Source organism: Harpia harpyja, chromosome 14 (genome assembly GCF_026419915.1).
Source record: "Harpia harpyja isolate bHarHar1 chromosome 14, bHarHar1 primary haplotype, whole genome shotgun sequence".
In the NCBI taxonomy this organism is placed as follows: Eukaryota; Metazoa; Chordata; class Aves; order Accipitriformes; family Accipitridae; genus Harpia; species Harpia harpyja.
In genome coordinates this window covers 42,220,653-42,237,539 of record NC_068953.1, presented here as the reverse complement: position 1 = coordinate 42,237,539, position 16,887 = coordinate 42,220,653, and the positions used below count along the sequence as shown (strand labels likewise).

The 16,887-nt window shown below is 60.8% G+C and overlaps 1 pseudogene; it reads left to right on the top strand.

Annotated features, from left to right (window-relative positions):
• The first annotated feature begins 2,845 nt into the window (after nucleotides 1–2,845).
• Nucleotides 2,846–16,887, top strand: part of LOC128150675 (uncharacterized) — a 16,166-nt pseudogene continuing 2,124 nt past the window's right edge.

Sequence of the window (16,887 nt, the reverse complement as noted above, 5' to 3'; positions counted from 1 at the left end):
CCGGCGCCGGCAGGAAGGCCAGGTCTACCACACCAGCACCGGCTAGGGACGCCAGGTCTACCCCGCCGGCGTCGGCTACAGAGGCCAGGTCTACACCGCCGGCGACGGCTTGGGAGGCCAGGTCTTCCATACCGGCGCCGGCTCTGGAGGCCAGGCCTACCCCGCCGGCGCCGGCTACAGAGGCCAGGTCTACACCGCCGTCACTGGATAAGGAGGCCAGGTCTATCCCGCCGGCGCCGGCTACGGAGGCCAGCTCTACCCCGCCGGCGCCGACTAGGGAGGCCAGGTCTACGCCACCGGCTACGGAGGCCAGGTCCACACCGCCGTCGCCGGATAAGGAGGCCAGGTCTACCCCGCCGGCGGCGGCTAAAGAGGCCAGGTTTATCCCGCCGGCGCCGGCTAGGAAGAAAATGTATACACAGCCGGCACCAGCTAGGGAGGCCAGGTCTACACCACCGGAACCGGCTTTGGAAGCCAGGTCTACCATGCCGGCGGTGCCTAGGGAGGCCAGGTCCACCCCGCCGGCGCCGGCTTGCGAGGCCAGGTCCACACCGCCGGCGCCGGCTGGGGAGTCCAGGTCTACCGCGCCGGCGCCGGCTACGGAGGCCAGGTCTACTCCACCGGCGCCGGCTAGGAAGACAATGTATACGCAGCCAGCGCCTGCTAGGGAGGCCACGTATACGACGCCAGCGCCGGCTTGGGAGGCCAGGTCTACCCCACTGGTGCCGTCTTCGGAGGCCAGGTAACCCCGCCGGCGCCGACTAGGGAGGCCAGATCTATGCCACCAGCGCCAGCAGGAAGGCCTGGTCTTCCTTGCCGGCGCCGGCAGGGTGTCCAGGTCTACACCGCCGGCGCCGGCTAGGGAGGAAATGTCTACGCCGCCAACGCCGAATAGGGAGGCCAGGTCAATGACGCCGGCGCCGGCTTGGGAGGCCAGGTCTAACCCAACGGCACCGCAGGGAGTCCAGGTCTACCCCGTCGTCGCCGGATATGGAGGCCAGGTCTACCCCGCGGGTGCCGGCTAAGGAGGCCATGTCTACCCCACCGGTGCCGGCTTGGGAGGCCAGGTCTACTATACCGGCGCCGGCTTGGGAGGCCAGCTCTACCCCGCCGGCGCAGGCAGGGAGGCCAGGTCTACCCCGCCGGCGCCAGCTAGGGAGGCCAGGTCTACACCATCGGAACCGGCTTGGGAGTCCAGGTCTACGCTGCCGGCGCTGGCTTGGGAGGCTAGGTCTACGCCGCTGGCGCCGGATTGGGAGGCCAGGTCTACCCCTCCGGCGCCGGCAGGGAGGCCACGTCTACCACGCCAGCGCCGGCTAGGGAGGCCAGGTCTACCCCGCCGACAACGGCTAGGGACGCCAGGTCTACGCCACCGGCGCCGGCTTGGGAGGACAGGTCTACGCCGCTGGCGCCTGCTAGGGAGGCCAGGTCTACCCTGCCTGCGCCGGCTACGGTGTCCCGGTCTACCCCTCCGGAGCCGGCTAGGGAGGCCAGGTCTACAATGCCGGCGCCGGCCAGGAGGCCAGGTCTACCACGCCACCGCCGGCTAGGAAGACAATGTCTACGCTGCCGGCGCGGGCTTGGGAGGCCAGGTCTACCCCGCCGGCGCCGGCAGGGAGTCCAGGTCTACCACGCCAGCGCCGGATACGGAGGGAGGTCTACCACGCCAGCGCCGGCTATGGAGGCAATGACTATGCAGCCGACGCCTGATAGGGAGGACAGGTCTACGCTGCTGGGGCCGGCTTGGTTGGCCAGGTCTACCCTGCCGGCGCCGGCAGGTAGGCCATGTCTACCATGCCGGCGCCGGCAGGTAGGCCAGGTCTACGCCGCCGGCGCCAGCTTGGCAGGCCAGGTCTACGCCGCCGGCGCCAGCTATGGAGGCAATGATTATGCCGCCGATGCCTGATAGGGAGGCCAGGTCTACTACGCCGGCGCCGGCTTGGTTGGTCACCTCTACCCTGCCAGCGCCGGCAGGTGGGCCAGGTCTACCCCGCCGGCTCCAGCTAGGGATGCCAGGTCTACCACGCCGGTGCCGGCTAGGGAGGCCAGGTCTACCCCGCCACCTCCGGCTAGGGATGCCAGGTCTACCCCGCCAGCGCCGGCAGGTAGGCCAGGTCAACCCCGACGGTGCCGGCTGCGGAGGCCAGGTCTACCCCTCCAGCGCCGGTAGGGAGGCCAGGTCTATCCCGCTGGCGCCCGCTAGGGAGGCCAGGTCTCCCCCTCTGGCGGCGGCTTGGGAGGCCAGGTGTACCCCGCCGGCGCCGGCTTGGGAGGCCAAGTCTACTATACCGGCACCGGATAGTGAGGCCACTTCTACGCCGCCGGCGCTGGCTAGGGAGGCAAGGTCTACCATGCCGGCGCCGGCTACGGAGCCTAAGTCTACCCCGCCGGTGCCGGCAGGGAGGCCAGGTCTACGCTGCCTGCGCCGGCTAGGGAGGTCAGGTCTACCAGGCCAGCGCCGCCTAGAGAGGCCAGGTCTACCCTGCCAGCGCCGCCTAGAGATGCCAGGTCTAACCCGCTGGCGCCGGCAAGGGAGGTGATATCTACGCTGCCGACGCCGGCTAGGGAGGCCAGGTCTACCCCGCCGGCGCCTGTAGGTGGTTAGGGTCTGGCGGCCGGAAGATGTCGCGCTGTGCGGAAAGATAGAGCCCCTCTCCTAAGAGCCAATAACCTTTAGTTTATGATGTAAGCAGGCGGAAGTGACGTTGTAAACCCTAGCTATATAAAGCTGTGTTACTCATCAATAAACGCCATTTGCCATCCACCATATTGGTGTCTGTGAGCCGATGGCCCGAGCGGCCCGGGGTTGGTCGCCGTGCCGTTCCTGAACCAGGTCACCGCGCCTATGAAGGCAACAAGTGGTGCCGAAACCCGGGAATCATCGCCTGGACGGGTGAACGGCGGCCGGAGCGGCAGGACCAGCCCGGCGGGGAGGACGCTCCCGGACCAACAAGGAGGATGGAAGCCCTTGTGAAGGTCGTATCACAATTACATAAGCAATGGGGTATTGATTGTAAACCCAAAGATTTTACTCTCGCCGTTGCGAGGCTCTTACAAATAGGGGTCATTGACCAGCCGGTGGATATTCTCCACCCTGAAGTGTGGGATAAGTGTACTAAAGCGTTAGCCGAGGAGACGATGTCCTCGGGTTGTGGGAAAAACCTTAAGTCTTGGGGGAAAGTCGTACAAGCTCTGCAAAAGGCCATACAAGAGCAGGAGACCTGGGTGGCAGCAAGGGACTGTTTGTTGGTCACCCCGAAAGTAGGAGTCGGGGCAGCCACACAGACTCCGCTCCCCCCAGACGGTGGCAATTCTGCTGAGCCTAAAAACTTGCGAGAGGGCGATACGCCCCCCAAATCCCCGAACCCCGACCCGCTTACAGACGGACAGAATCAAGCAAAATCCTTCTGGGGTGGGTTAGCCGAGGAGGCCAGAGGTGCCGCGGGGAAATCAGAGTCTGAGGACGTCTGGGCTAGACCACCGCCCTATGCGCCCCAAAATGGCGCCGAGCAGCAAGGGGGAGGGCGGGGCGAGGACGCCGCCGGCGGGAACAGGAGGGAAGCGCTAGAACTAACAAGCGCCTGCAAACGGGAAGGGGAGGAGAACGAGAAGGAGAAAAGTGGTGGGGACAACCGGGAAGGGAAGGGGAGCGTGAGTGATGGGTGGAGGGCCAATCAGAACGGCCATCTGAAGAAATGCCCTTATAGGGCAAACACCCCCCCTAGTAGAAGGCGGGGCGAGCCAAGAGGGGGGGAACAGCCCGCCCGCAAGGGAAGTGGGCGGGGCCGGAGCCCAACAAAAAAGTATCGGAGCCCGGAAGTAACCAGTCAGTCGAGTTCTGATTCCGGATCAGACACTAGCTGGGACGAGTGGCTCGCAACCGATCCAAATTCAGAGGGGGAGGAAGCGGAGGTAAACAAGGTTAAAAACCAAAATATCCCCATCCGCAATAAAGAGGGGCCGCGAGGGGGAAAAATTCCTCTCACGGATTGGAAAAAAATAAAGATTGCGTGTGCCGATTGGGCCCCATCGGCCACGCTAGCGTTCCCGGTCCGGGTGACGGACGGGGGACAAAGGGTCTATTCGCCAATAAACCCTAAGGATATACAAGCGATTGTTAAAGCAATTGCGGACAAAGGGCTTAATTCTGCCATGGTCTCCACCCTCATAGATGGGGTTTTCGGAGGAGATGACATGCTCCCATTCGATATAAAACAGACTTGTAGATTGATTTTTGATGGGGCAGGGATGATTGTTTTTAAACAAGAATGGGAGGACAACTGTACGAAACAACTAGCCCAAGTAACTGGGGCAGATCACCCACTACATGGCTCCAGCCTGCAGCGACTAATGGGTACAGACCCAACAATGATTACCCCCCAGGCACAAGCCCAAGGCCTGCGGGCCCATGAAGTTACGGCAACTACTCGTGCAGCTAGAGAAGCTATTCGCACAGCCTCTAGAGTTATCGCCAAGCCATCGCCATGGTCTACAATAAAACAAAATGAAAGTGAAAGCTTTACACAATTTGTGGATCGCCTCCAAGCAGCGGTCGACTCCTCGACCCTACCCGCGGAAGCAAAAGGTCCGGTCGTTGCAGACTGCTTACGTCAGCAGTGTAATTCAAAAACCAAAGAAATCCTACGATCGCTACCGGTGGGGTCAAGTATCGCGGACATGATTAAGCATGTCATGAAAGAAGAGCATCTGGCCCCGATTCAGGCGGCTGTTCGCACCGCTATAGCTAATGTGATGGCATGTTTTAGATGTGGCCAGGCGGGCCACGTGGTGGCAAACTGCCCCCGACTGGGGGACCCGCCAACAGCGCCCCCCCCGCGCCAAAATCAATCCAGAGGACCGTGTTGGGCCTGTGGAAAGAAAGGACATTTCGCTAAGGATTGCAGATCTAAAACCCAGGGAAACGGGGGGGGGAGAGGGCACTCGGGCCGCGCACGACCCTCTCCCACTTGGGACATGAGGCGGCCCAACTATGCCAACCCCGGGTGGGGCGAGGCGCTCCCGAACCCGCTGCCCCCTCGAGAAGCGACCAACTTCATGGTCCAACCAATGGTCCAGCCCAATCAGCCCCTATCACAGGGACAACAAGGACTACCCCTTGGGGGCGAGACCCCAGGGTGGCCCTGGCAGTAAAGTGTGACAACCCGCCAGTGGTATGGGGGATCTGTTCCCTCTATAATATCTCAAATGACACCACCATTAGTGTTCCCTTCTTGATTGACACCGGAGCAGATGTTACAGTTATTCCTGAGACGAATTGGCCCCCACGCTGGAAATTGGAAGACGCCCCCATGGTGGGTGGAGTCGGGGGATTAACCCGAGCTCGGAAGAGTGCTCAATTGGTAGCAATCACGCTCCACACTGAAAAGGGACCAGAGAAAACCATCACCCTTTTCCCATATGTCATGTCAGGAGTCCCACCCCTGTTGGGGAGGGACGCTCTAGCCCTGCTAAAAGCCAGAGTGACAAATTTACCCTAAGGGCCACTGCCGCACACCCACTTCCACCAATTAAGCTGACGTGGAAATCTTCCGACCCAGTGTGGGTCGAGCAGTGGCCCCTATCGAAGCCTCGAATGGACGCTCTTTTTGAGCTAATTGACCGCGAACTACAGCGAGGTCACATAGAGCCTTCCACTAGCCCGTGGAACACCCCAGTTTTCGTAATACCCAAACGAACTGGCGAAGGGTTTCGTCTCCTCCATGACCTGCGTGAAGTAAACAAGACAATCCAACCAATGGGTCCTGTCCAAACGCTGTTGCCTATGAACTCTATGATACCGGAAGGACAACCTTGTGCTGTCCTTGATATTAAGGACTGTTTCTTCTCGATACCCCTGCATGAGGAGGACAAGGAGCGGTTTGCTTTTTCCGTCGTGTTCCCAAACAGCCAACGCCCCAACCTACGCTTCCAGTGGAAAGTGCTGCCCCAAGGAATGATCAACTCACCCACTATCTGCCAGATTAGGGTGGATCGGGCATTGGCACCAGTCCGGCGCAGTAACCCGACTGCGACTATCATTCAATACATGGATGATATTTTAATCGCTGCACCATCAGGAAGTCAGGTAGACCAGCTAGTGTCAACGGTTTCAGAAACTCTAAAAACAAACGGGTTCGAAATTGCAAGCGCGAAAATTAAAAGAGGACCATGCGTAAGTTTTTTGGGAGTGGAGATCACAAGTTCTTATGTAACCCCCCCCCCAAATAAAAATCCGTCGGAACATTAAGACACTCCATGATATGCAACAGTTAGTGGGGTCCTTGCAATGGCTCCGCAACATTGTTTTGATCCCTCCCGAAATCATGGCCCCCCTGTACGATCTTTTGAAAGGAAAGAACCCATGGGAACAAAAAACTCTGACGATAGAAGCAACGAACTCTCTCGACTTTATCGAGCAACAGGTGTCATCAAGCACGCTCGCCAGGTGGAACCCGAATATACTACTTGATCTGTATGTACACTTCACGGCGGGGGGGGGAGAGTAGGAGCATTAGCCCAGGGCCCCCCTGAGAAAGCCCAGCCAGTACAATGGATAGTCCTAGGAAAAACGTCACGTGCATTTTCTCCAGGAGTCGAGTGCCTTGGTAACCTCATCATGAAAGGCAGAAAACTCGCCCTAAGGCACTTAGGCATCGAACCCGCCAGGATATACCTACCCTTCCGCAAACAGCTTCCAACGCAATCAGTGGCGATGTCAGAGTATCTGGCCATAGCTCTCGTCGGATTTGGTGGAGAAGTCCGGTACGCCACAAAGCCCCCCTGGGCTCAAATGCTGACAATTGTCAACATCGACCTTCCACGGAAGATCATGGACCGGCCCCAACGGTCTTCACAGACGCATCCTCAGCGACCTCAACCGCGGCAGTAGTATGGCAATCGGGAGGAGAATGGCACTGCATTAAAATGACCGATTGTGCTCTTTCAGTCCAGCAGCTAGAAGCGACGGCCGTAGTACTAGCGTGCGGACTGTTCCCAGCAGAACACCTTAACATAGTAACTGATTCGATGTTTGTGGCCAAACTTTGCTTGGCCACGTCGGGGCCCGGCGTGTCAACATCCACAACAGCCCTAATGCTGGAAGAAGCACTTTTTTCTCGAAAGGGCACTATATCGGTCATCCATGTCAACAGCCACAGCCCAATTAAAGGGTTTTTCCAAACGGGTAACGACAAAGCAGACGCCGCTGCAAAAGGATTGTGGACACTAAGAGATGCCCGTCAGCTACATGAGTCTCTCCACATCGGAGCAAAAGCGTTAGTAAAGAGATGCGGGATCTCAGTCACTGACGCAAAACACATAGTAGCTACATGTCCCCACTGTCAGAAAGCACCACTGTGGTCCAGCGGGGTGAACCCCAGAGGTCTTAAAGCCTCCGAGGTGTGGCAGACGGATTTTACACTCTGCCAGTTGCTAAAACCTCGAGCGTGGCTAGCGGTAACTGTAGACACATATAGCGGGGTGATTGTAGCCACTCAACACCTTAAGACTGACTCCAAAACAACCATCCAACGTTGGCTGACAGCCATGGCGTGGCTTGGCGTCCCTAATCAGATCAAAATGGACAACGGTCCAAATTTTGTTTCTAAATCAGTTCAGGCATTTGCTCTGAAATGGGGTATTACCCTAACACACGGCATCCCGTATAATAGCACGGGACAAGCCGTAGTAGAACGAGCGAATCAAACTCTGAAATCTAAATTGGAGGTATTGGCAAAACCAGAAGGTTTTGTCAACGCCATTCCCCCGGGAGACCAAGCACGCCTACTAGCAACTGCTCTACTAGCACTGAATCAATTCCCCAGGGGGGAGGAGGTGAATAGCCCCACCCAAAAACATTGGGCCACTCGAGCACTAGAAGAAGGCCCGTTGGTCATAATTAGAAATGAGCTGGGAGAATGGGAACAAGGGTGGAAACCGGTTCTGACAGGGCGAGGGTATGCCGCTGTCAAAAAAGATGGTAGAGTTAAGTGGTGCCCGCTTAAGTCTATCAAACCAGACCTTCAGAATAAAACTAATGAAAACTGTGAGTTTTTGTTCACAGGACCGGATCATCGGACACCCCCGTAACCCGTACATCCCAGTAACAAGAGAAAACGACAAGTCGGCAAGCGTCCTGTCCAAGCCAGGAAATTCCGCACTGGCAGAATCCAGACAACGGCAAGATAGCCTCCACAGAAGGGGGCTGCGAGGCCTTTGTGTGATTTTGATTTTAGAGCTTATCACCATAGAACAGGTAAAGTCAAGTCACCTTCACCACCAGCCCGTTTAAATGGTCCCTCCTTCGATGTGAGGATCACCAAGTTATCGCAACTCAAATAACATCAGGCGCACCAAGTTTTACTGCCTCTCTGTGTAAGCTTGTCCCGAGAGACCGGTGTTGGGAATACTTAGGTTTCTATATGTGCCCCAGCTCGAATCCTGGGAAGGGATATTGTAACCTCCCTAACCAATATTATTGTGGTTATTGGGGATGTGAGACCATAGCCCCTACTTGGATACCGGGTGATGGTACAGACAGATACCTAAAGGTCCAGTGGGGTCCATATGGGTGCATTCCACCGCAAGCATGGAAAGGACGTGGAAATTGTCGATACCTCTTCTTAAATGTTACCAAGCCCCAAGAAGACAGTTGGCTATTTGGAAGAATGTGGGGAATAAGATACACAGAACCAGGGACAGACAAGGGTGGCTTAATCCTCATAAAAAAGGAAGTTGTCCCGAATGATCCACTGCCAGTAGGCCCCAACCAAGTATTGGTTAATGAAGTATTCCCGACTATTCCCAAGCATCACTATGTGTCTACCGATACCACCAACCAGGTAACAGTAACAGAAAGTTACGCTACCACACCTATAACGACACGCAGTTACGCTACCACACCTATAGCGACACACACCACCAAAATCCCTTATAGAAATCCTCTCTGGAAAATGATGCAAGCTAGTTACCAAGTATTGAACAAAACAAATCCGAATCTTACAGAGCATTGTTGGTTATGCTACGGGATAAAACCACCCTTTTATGAGGCCGTAGGAGTAAGTGACATACCTATACGGGTAAATGGTCCAAATCCAGCCCAGTGTATATGGGACACAGATAAACAAGGCATTACATTGTCACAAGTGGTAGGAAGTGGCGCGTGTGTAGGCAGAGTCCCAAAGCACAGAGAACAACTGTGTGTTAATAAGACACAACATAAAACCCCTGCAAAGTGGTTAATACCGGCCAAAAATGCCAAGTGGGTTTGTTCTACTATTGGAGTTACACCTTGTTTGTCGCTAGAAAAATTTAATGAGTCCTCAGAATATTGTGTCCAAGTGTCTATAGTCCCTAAAATATTTTACCATTCTGAAGAATTTGTCTATGACTCACAGATTACCCCAGAACATCATCTGTCAAAACGAGAACCCTTTACAGCGCTAACGGTAGCTACTCTAATGATGATAGGAGGCGTGGGAATAGGTACAGGAGTAGCATCCTTGGTGCAACAGAGTAAAGAATTCAGCGCCTTGAGGGCGGCGGTAGATGAGGACCTGGCTAGAATTGAACAATCGATAAGCGCATTAGAACAATCAATTAGATCATTATCTGAGGTAGTACTACAAAATCGAAGAGGATTAGACCTGATGTTCTTACAGCAAGGGGGGGTGTGCGCTGCATTAAGAGAAGAGTGTTGTGTATATGCGGACCACACCGGAATAGTGAGAGACACTATGGCCAAACTGCGAGAAGGATTAGAAAAACGGAAACGGGAACGAGAGGCACAACAAAGTTGGTTTGCATCATGGTTTAACCATTCACCGTGGTTAATTACCCTGATATCTACCTTGATAGGGCCGATCGTAATGATCATGATAGCACTGATCTTTGGACCCTGCATACTGAATAAGCTCGTGTCGTTTGTCAAGAGCCGACTAGAGAAGGTTAACATTATGCTGGTAGAACACCAGCAACTGCTTTAAGAATGTACCCACTCAGTGTTACCCCCAGTTATCCCCAAGTTACACCCCATTGTTACCAGTCACCCTCTAACTTCCACCCGTTCACTGTGCCTTATGTTTTTTTATTCAAGTTTATGACATATACTTTTTAAGATTGTTATAAAGTATAGAATAAGAATAAAACCAGAATTTTTTAGGATTGTTATATTTTAGCTAATTTAGTTATGCATAGGGAGGGGGGAAAATGTAGGTGGTTAGGGTCTGGCGGCCGGAAGATGTCGCGCTGTACGGAAAGATAGAGCCCCTCTCCTAAGAGCCAATAACCTTTAGTTTATGATGTAAGCAGGCGGAAGTGACGTTGTAAACCCTAGCTATATAAAGCTGTGTTACTCATCAATAAACGCCATTTGCCATCCACCATATTGGTGTCTGTGAGCCGATGGCCCGAACGGCCCGGGGTTGGTCGACGTGCCGTTCCTGAACCAGGTCACCGCGCCTATGAAGGCAACAGGCGCCGGCTAAGAGGCCAGGTCTACCCCGCCGGCGCCGGCTACAGAGGCCAGGTCTACCCCGCCAGCGCCGGCAGGGAGGCCAGGTCTACCCCGCCGGCACCGGCTACGGAGGCCAGGTCTACCCCGCCGGCGCCGGCTAGGGAGGCCAGGTCTACCACGCTGGCGCGGCTAGGGAGTCCAGGTCTATCCCGCCGGCGCAGGCTAGAAAGACAATGTCTACGCCAGTGGCGCTATCTAGAGAGGCCAGGTCTACGCCGCCGACACAGGCTTGGGAGGCCAGCTCTACCCCGGCAACGCCGGCAGGGAGGCCATGTCTACCCTGTCGGCGCCGGGTAGGGAGGCCAGTTCTTCCGCGCCGGTGCTGGCTAGGCAGGACAGGTCTACCCCGCCGGCGCCGGCTTGGGAAGCCAGGTCTACCGCGCCAGTGCCAGATAGGGAGGCCAGGTCTACCCCGCTGGCGCCAGCTAGGGAGGCCAGGTCTACCCCACCGGTGCTGGATAGCAAGGCAATGTCTACGCTGCCGACGCCGGCTAAGCAGGCCAGTTCTACGCTGCCAGCGCCGGCTTGGGAGGCCATGTCTACGCCACCGGCGCCGGCTACGGAGGTCAGGTCTACGCCGCCGGCGCTGGCTTGGGAGGACAGGTCTACGCCGCCTGCGCCCGCATGGGAGGCCAGGTGTACCCTACCGGTGCCGGCTTGGGAGGTCAGGTCTACCGAGCCGGCGCCGGAAAGGAGGCCAGGTCTACGCCGCTGGCGCCGGCAGGGACACCAGGTCTAACTCGCCGGCGCCGGCAAGTAGGCAATGTCTACGCCACCGACGCCGGCTGGGGAGGCCAGGTCCACGACGCTGGCGCCGGCTTTGGAGGCCAGGTCTACCACGCCAGCGCCGGCTAGGGACGCCAGGTCTAACCCACCGGCGCCAGCTAGGGAGGCCAAGTCTACCTGTCCTGCACCGTCTAGAGAGGACAGGTCTACCCGGCCGCCGCCGCCTAGAGAGGCCAGGTCTACCCCGCCGGCGCCAGCGGGGAGACCAGGTCTACTTCGACGGCACCGGCTACGGAGGCCAGGTCTAACCCGCCGGCGCCAGCTAGGGAGGCCAAGTCTACCCGTCCTGCACCGTCTAGAGAGGACAGGTCTACCCGGCGGCCGCCTCCTAGAGAGGCCAGGTCTACCCCACCGGCGCCGGCAGGGAGTCCAGGTCTACCACGACAGCGCCGGATATGGATGCCAGGTCTACACCTCCGGCGCCGAATAAGGAGGCCATGTCTACCCCGCCGGCGCCGGCCTGGGAGGCCAGGTCTACCACGTTGGTGCCAGCTAGGGAGGCCAGGTCTATCCCGCTGGCGCCGGCTAAGGAGGCCAGGTATACCATACCGGCGCCGGATAGGGAGGCCATGTCTACGCCGCCAGAGCCGGCTTGGGAAGCCAGGTCTACAACGCCGGCGCCAGCAGCGAGGCTAGGTCTACCCCACCGGCGCCGGCAGGGAGGCCAGGTCTACCCGGCCGGCGCCGGCTAAGGAGGCCACGTCTACCACGCCGGCGCCACCTTGGGAAGCCAGGACTACAACGCCGGCGCCAGCAGGGAGGCCAGGTCTACCACGCTGGCGCCGGCTATGGAGGCCAGATCTACCCCGCCGGCCCCGACTAGGGAGGCCAGGTCTACGACACCGGCGCCGGCAGGGAGTCCAGGTCTTCCTTGCCGGCCCCAGCAGGGTGTCTAGGTCTACCCCGCCGGCGTCGGCTAGGGAGGTAATGTCTACGCCGCCGACGCCGGATAGGGAGGCCAGGTCTATGACGGTGGCGCCCGCTAGCGAGGCAATGTCTCTGACGCCGACGACGGCTAGGGAGGCCAGGTCTACCCCGCCGGCGCGGGCAGGGAGGCCAGGTCTACCCCGCCGGCGCCGGCTTGGGAGGCCAGGTCTACTATACCGGCGCTGGCTAGGGAGGCCAGTTCTACGACGCCGGCGCCGGCTTGGGAAGCCAGGTCTACAACGCTGGCGCCAGCAGGGAGGACAGGTCTACCCCGCCAGCGCCGACTAGGGAGGCCAGGTCTACGCCACTGGCCACGTCAGGGAGGCCAGGTCTTCCTTGCCGGCGCCGGCAGGGTGTCCAGGTCTACCCCGCCGGCGCCGGCTAGGGAGGCAATGTCTATGACGCCGAACCCGGCTAGGGAGCCCAGGTCTACGCTGCCGGCGCTGGCCTGGGAGGCCAGGTCTACCTTGCCAGCGCCGGCAAGGAGGCCAGGTCTAACTCGCCGGCGCAGCTAGGGGGGCCAGGTCTACACCGCCGGCGCCGGCTTGGGAGGCCACTTCTACCCCGCTGGTGCCGGCTAGCGAGGCCAGGTCTACCCCGCCTGCGCCGCCTAGAGAGGCCAGGTATACGCCGCCGGCGCCGCCTTGGGAGGCCAGGTCTACCCCGCCGGCTTCCGCTTGGGATGCCAGGTCTACGCCGACGGCGCAGGCTAGGGAAGCCAGGTCTACCGCGCCAGCGACGGCAGGGAGGCCAGATCTACCCTGCCGGTGCCGGGTAAGGAGGACAGGTCTACCGTCCGGCGCTGGGTAGGAAATCCAGGTCTACCCCAACGGCGCCAGTTACGAAGGCCAGGTCTACCGCGCCGGCGCCAGCTAGGGAGGCCAGGTCTACCCCGCCGGCGCTGGCACGGAGGCCAGGTCTACCCCGCCATCGCCGGCTACGGAGGCCAGGTCTACCCTGCTGGCGCGGGCTAAGGAGGCCAGGTCTACCCCGCCGGCGCCGGTTAGGGAGGCCAGGTTTACCCCCGCCGGCGCCGGATTGGGGGCCAGGTCTACCCCGCCGGCGCCGGCAGGGAGGCCAGTTCTACCCCGCTGGCGCCAGCTTGGGAGGCCAGGTCTACCCCGCCGGCGCCGGCAGGGAGGCCAGTTCTACCCCGCTGGCGCCGGCTAGGGAGGCAATGTCTACGCCGCCGGCACCGGCTTGGGAGGCCAGGTCTACCCCGCCGGCGCCGGCAGGGAGGCCAGGTCTACCACGCCGGCGCCGGCTACGGAGGCCATGTCTACGCCGCCGGCACCGGCTTGGGAGGCCAGGTCTACCCCGCCGGCGCCGGCAGGTTGGCCAGGTGAACACCGACGGCGCCGGCTACGAAGGCCAGGTCTACCTCGCCGGCGCCGGCTAGGGAGGCCAGGTCTACCACGCCAGCGCCGGATTGGGAGGCCAGGTCTACCCCTCCGGCGCCGGCTAGGGAGTCCAGCTCTATCCCGCTGGCGCAGCCTAGGAAGACAATGTATACGCAGCCGGCGCCAGCTAGGGAGGCCAGGTCTACGCCGCCGGCATCGGCTTGGGAGGCCAGGTCTTCCCCGCTGGCGCCGGCTTGGGAGGCCAGGTCTACGCTGCCAGAGCCGGCTTGGGAGGCCAGGTCTACCCCGCTGGCACCCGCTAGGGAGGCCAAGTCTACCCAGCCTGCGCCGCCTAGAGAGGCCAGGTCTACGTTACTGGCGCCGGCTTGGGAGGCCTGGTCTACCCCGACAGCGCTGGCTAGGGAGGCCAGGTCTACCCCACTGGCGCCAGCAGGGAGGCCAGGTCTAACTCACCGGCGCCGGCTATGGAGGTCAGGTCTACCTCGCCAACTCCTGCAGGGAGGCCAGGTCTACCTCGCTGGCGCCGGCTAGGGAGGCAATGTCTACGCCGCCGGCGGCGGCTAGGGAGGCCAGGTCTACCTCGCCGTACCTGGATAGGGAGGCCATGTCTATCCCGCTGGCGCAGGCTAGGAAGACAATGTCTACGCCGCCGGCGCCGGCAGGGAGGCCAGGTCTACACCGCCGGTGCCGGCTTGGGAGGCCAGGTCTACCCCACCGGCGCCAGCTTGGGAGGCCCCATCTAGCCCGCCGGCGCCAGCAGGGAGGCCAGGTCTAACACGCCAGCGCTGGCTGGGGAGTCCAAGTCTACCGCGCCCGCGCCGGCTTGGGAGGCCAGGTCTACTATACCGGTTCCGGCTAGGGAGGCAATGTCTACGTCTCCGACGCCGGCTAGGGAGGCCAGGTCTACCACACTGGCGGGGCTAGGGAGGCCAGGTCTACCACGCTGGCGCGGCAAGGGAGGCCAGGTCTACCCCGCCGGCGCCGGATAAGGAGGCCCAGTCTACCCCGCCTGCACCGGCTTAGGAGGTCAGGTCTACTCCGCCGGCGCCGGCAGGAAGGCCAGGTCTTCCCCGCCGGCGCTGGCTAGGGAAGCCAGGTCTACCCTGCCGGCGCCGGCTACGGAGGCCAGGTCTATCACGCTGGCGCTGGCTAGGAAGACAATGTATACGCATCCGGCGCCAGCTATGGAGGCCATGTCTACCCCACCGGCGCAGGCTTGGGAGGCCAGGTCTACCACGCTGGCATGGCTAGGGAGGCCAGGTCTACCCTGTCGGCGCCAGCTACGGAGGCCAGGTCTACCCCGCTGGTGCCGCCTTGGGAGGCCTGGTCTAACTCGCCTGCGCCAGCTAGGGAGGCCAGGTATACGCCGCTGCGCCTGCTAGGGAGGCCAGGTCTACCACGCCGGTGAGGCTATGGAGGCCAGGTCTACCTCGCCGGTGCTGGCTAGGCAGGCCAGTTCTTCCGCGCCGGCACTGGCTAGGGAGGCCAGATCTACCCCGCCGGCAACAGCTACGGAGGCCAGGTCTACCCCGCCGGCGACAGCTAAGGAGGCCAGGTCTACCCCGCCGGCGACAGCTAAGGAGGCCAGGTCTACCCCGCCGGCAACAGCTACGGAGGCCAGGTCTTCACGACCGGAACTGGCTTGGGAGGCCAGGTCTACCCCACCGGCGCCGGCTAGGGAGGCAAGATCTACGCCGCCGGCGCCGCCTTGGGAGGCCCGGTCTACCCCGCCAACACCGGCAGGGAGGCCAGGTCTACTTTGCCAGCGCCGGGTAGAGAGGCCAGGTCTTCCGCGCCGACGCTGGCTAGGGAGGCCAGGTCTACGACACCGGCGCCAGCTTGGGAGGCCAGGTCAACACTGCCGGCGCCGGCAGGGAGGCCAGGTCTACCCCGCTGGCTTCGGCTTGGGAGGCCAGGTCTACCCCGCCGGCGTCTGTAGGGAGGCCAGGTCTACCCTGCTGGCACGGCTAGGGAGGCCAGGTCTACATCGCCGGCGCCGGATAAAGAGGCCAGGTCTATCCCGCCGGCGCAGGCTAGGAAGACAATGTCTACGCTGCTGGCGCTATCTAGAGAGGCCAGGTCTACACCACCAGCGCCAGATTGGGAGGCCAGGTCTACCCTGACAACGCCCGCAGGGAGGCCAGGTCTACCCTGCCGGCGCTGGGTAGGGAGGCCAGGTCTACCCCGCCGGTGCGTGCAGGGAGGCCAGGTCTACCCCGCCGGCGCCGTCTAGGAAGATAATGTCTACGCCGCCGGCGCCAGCTAGGGAGGCCAGGTCTACCCCGCCGGCGCCCGCTTGGGAGGTCAGGTGTACCCCACCGGCGACGGCAGGGTGGCCAGGTCTTCCCCACTGGCACCGGTAGGGAGGCCAGGTCTAACTCGCCGGCGCCAGCTAGGGAGGCCAGGTCTACCCTGCCAGCGCCGCCTAGATAGGCCAGGTCTACCCTGCCAGCGCCGCCTAGAGATGCCAGGTCTAACCCGCTGGCGCCGGCAAGGCAGGCCAGGTCTACGCCGCCGGCGCCGGCTTGGGAGGCCAGGTCTTCTCCGCCGGCGCCAGCTAGGGAGGCAATGTCTACGCCACCGGCGCCAGCTAGGGAGGCCAGGTTTACGCCGCCGGCGCCTGTAGGTGGTTAGGGTCTGGCGGCCGGAAGATGTCGCGCTGTACGGAAAGATAGAGCCCCTCTCCTAAGAGCCAATAACCTTTAGTTTATGATGTAAGCAGGCGGAAGTGACGTTGTAAACCCTAGCTATATAAAGCTGTGTTACTCATCAATAAACGCCATTTGCCATCTACCATATTGGTGTCTGTGAGCCGATGGCCCGAGCGGCCCGGGGTTGGTCGCCGTGCCGTTCCTGAAGCAGGTCACCGCGCCTATGAAGGCAACAGGCGCCGGCTAAGGAGGCCAGGTGTACCCCGCTGGCGCCGGCTAGGGAGGCCAGGTATACACAGTCGCCGCGGGCTAAAGGAGGCCAGGTCTACACAGTCGGCGCCGGCTAGGGAGGCCAGGTCTACGCCACCGGCGCCGGCAGGTAGGCAAGGTCTTCCTTGCTGGCGCTGGCAGGGTGTCCAGGTCTACCCCGCCGGCGCCGGCTAGGGAGGCAATGTCTATGACGCCGACGACGGCTAGGGAGGCCAGGTCTATGCCGCCGGCGCCGGTTTGGGTGGCCAGGTCCAACCCGCCGTCGCAGGCAGGGAGGCCAGGTCTACCCCGCCGCCGCCGGCTAGGGAAGCAATGTCTACGCCGTCGATGCCGGCTAGGGAGGCCAGGTCTAAGCCGCAGGCGCCGGCTTGGGAAGCCA